The following is a 2,937-nucleotide window of genomic DNA, read 5'->3' as shown; positions in this document are numbered from 1 at the left end:
AAGGACAGCTGCTCTCTAGAAGCAAATGACTGAGGTAGTAAGGCACATGGGTTACATCAATGGAGATTCAAGAAGGTCAGGGAAGGTGATCTAATGTAAGGATGCATAAAACGGGAAGAAACAATGGATGGTCCACTGCAGTTCCATAGTTTTCTAAGTTACTATCTTTCTGTGTTTTTCCAAATGAAATAATAATTTTGACAGGATTAATTTCTTTCTTCAAGTTTGAAAGAAAGCCAGCTAATACTGAGCTTTAATTATCATATCATGCCTCCATTTTTCATAAATATGTAACTTGGGAAGCCCTTCTTTCACCATCTGTTTATTTGTTCCTAGCAGTTTGTAGATTTCATGAAAACTCCCTCAACCTAACAAGGTTATTAATATGATGAGTAAAAGTAGTGATTTTATTTTATTTCACGGACTTCATCTTTGTCTCCTACTTAATGACATGTAAATTAACTAGTTCATGAAGCACAGTCAAATTAATGCATCATAACCTTAATAACTTCATGAGCTGCACAATAAAGGAAATGTATACCTAAATACAATTCCTGAAAGCATTGGAATACTTATAAAAAGTTTGAAAGAGTTAGAAATTTAGATTATACCAAAATCTTTTCCCCTAATTTCCAGAGTTGTTCAGTGGTGTAACCTAATGAATAAATATGAAATCATACTATCCCTCAGACTTGAAAATGTACTATTTCTTTTTAATTTCATTCTTTTTTATAAAATCATTTAAAAATCTTATTCTTGGCCATTATGGAGCTCCCAGCGGTGAGTGTGCGGAGGCGAGGCCCGCGCTCTGCCGCTTCTTGTGTGGCCCGGAAGGGCACCGCCATGTCCCTGCTGAGCGGAGCCCAAGGTTGACTCTTCACCACACTGAAACCTTTAGAAAAAATCCTTGTGGTTAACAGCAGAGGCTTCAGAGTGTAACCTGTACTCGGGCCTAGAAATTATTTTGAATGGTAACTGATACGTCTCAAGGTGAACTCATCCATCCTAAGGCACTCCCGTTTATAGTAGCAGCTCATCTGATCCACGCGGACAAGTTAGAAAGTAGAAGACAGCACCATGCCCATTCGTCAAGCTGTGAATTCTACCCGGGAAACTCCGCCCAAAAGCAAGCTTGCTGAAGGCGAGGAAGAAAAGCCAGAACCAGAAGGAAGTTCAGAGAAATCTGTCTCCATGGTAGAAGAACAAGAGAATGAAACTCCACCTGCTACATCTAGAGAGACAGAACAACCCCAAAGGGAACCTGAGAAGGAAGAAAATAAGACTTCTGAGGAAACCAAAAAGGAAATTTTGTTTTAAAGTGAGAAATATCAGTCTAAAGAAAAGGAGAAGAAAGTGAAAAAAAACCGATACTTTCCTGGGCTACCCTTTCTGCCAGCCAGCTAGCCAGGGCCCAGAAGCAAACATCGATGGCTTCCTCCCCACGTCCCAAGATGGATGCAATCCTAACTGAAGCCATTAAGGCATGCTTCCAGAAGAGTGGTACATCAGTGGTTGCTATTGAAAATATATCATCCATAAGTATTCTTCTCTGGAGCTGGAAAGAAGGGGCTACCTCCTCAAACAAGCCCTGAAAAGGGAATTGAATAGAGGAGTCATCAAACAGGTAAAAGGAAAAGGTGCATCTGGAAGTTTTGTTGTGGTCCAGAAATGGAGAAAAACACCTCAGAAATCCAGAAACACAAAGAAGAGGAGCTCTGCAGTAGATCTGGAACCACAAGTAAAATTGGAGGATGTCCTCCCCCTGGCCTTTACTCAACTCTGTGAACCTAAAGAAGCTTCCTACAGTCTCATCAGGATATATGTTTCTCAGTATTATCCTAAGCTTAGAGTGGACATCAGGCCTCAAGTGTTGAAGAATGCTCTGCAAAGAGCAGTAGAGAGAGGACAGTTAGAACAAATAACTGGCAAAGGTGCTTCGGGGACATTCCAGCTGAAGAAATCAGGGGAGAAACCCCTGCTTGGTGGAAGCCTGATGGAATATGCAATCTTGTCTGCCATCGCTGCCATGATTGAGCCGAAGTCCTGCTCCACTACTGCTCTGAAGAAGTATGTCCTGGAGAACCACCCAGGGACCGATTCTAACTATCAGATGCATTTACTGAAGAAAACTCTACAGAAACGTGAAAAGAATGGGTGGATGGAGCAGATCTCTGGTAAAGGATTCAGTGGCACGTTCTAACTCTGTTTTCCATATTACCCCAGCCCAGGAGTTCTGTTTCCAAAGAAAGAGCCAGATGATTCTAAAGACGAGGATGAAGATGAAGATGAATCATCAGAAGACGACTCTGAGGATGAAGAGCCACCTCCTAAGAGAAGGTTGCAGAAGAAAACCCCAGCCAAGTCTCCAGGGAAGGCTGCATCCATGAAGCGGAGAGGGTCCAAGCCTACACCTAAAGTTCCAGCTGCCCAGAGGGGAAAAGCTAGGCCTCTGCCCAAAAAAGCCCCTCCTAAAGCCAAAACTCCTGCCAAGAAAGCCAGACACTCACCCTCAGTCATCAAGAAACCTAGTGGTACCCCCTCGAAAAAGCCTGCAGCCAATTCAAGAAAGGAAGTGAAATCGCCTGGCAAGGGTAAATCCACCGTGAAGAAGTCTTTCAAAGCAAAAAAGTAAATTTTATAGGAAAAAAAGGGTATCATGATGAAATTGAGAACTTATTTTATAAGGTCAGTGTGCATTTGTTTTAGTTTTGATGCTTATAAAATTACACTTTTTTCCTCCTGTATGAACGTTGTGGTGAGGGAACATAATAAACCAATTTAGGCATTGTTAAAAAAAAATTTATTCTTAGGAAAAAAAAGTAGTTTCTCTAGATTGAATATTTCTATATACTGGTAATGTTAAATATGTAGACTGCTTATGTATCAGAGCTCAGGTCTTATCTTAAATATTTTGAAACACATATAAGGTTAAAATGA

The 2,937-nt window shown here is 41.0% G+C and overlaps 1 pseudogene; it reads left to right on the top strand.

Annotated features, from left to right (window-relative positions):
- Positions 1 to 968: 968 nt before the first annotated feature.
- LOC124991609 (heterochromatin protein 1-binding protein 3-like) lies at positions 969 to 2,632 on the top strand (annotated as a pseudogene).
- The last annotated feature ends 305 nt before the right edge of the window (positions 2,633 to 2,937 follow it).

The sequence above is a fragment of the Sciurus carolinensis genome, chromosome 8, assembly GCF_902686445.1.
Source record: "Sciurus carolinensis chromosome 8, mSciCar1.2, whole genome shotgun sequence".
Classification (NCBI taxonomy): Eukaryota; Metazoa; Chordata; class Mammalia; order Rodentia; family Sciuridae; genus Sciurus; species Sciurus carolinensis.
The sequence above is the reverse complement of the archived record's forward strand: the minus strand, read 5'-3'. Positions and strand labels throughout refer to the sequence as shown.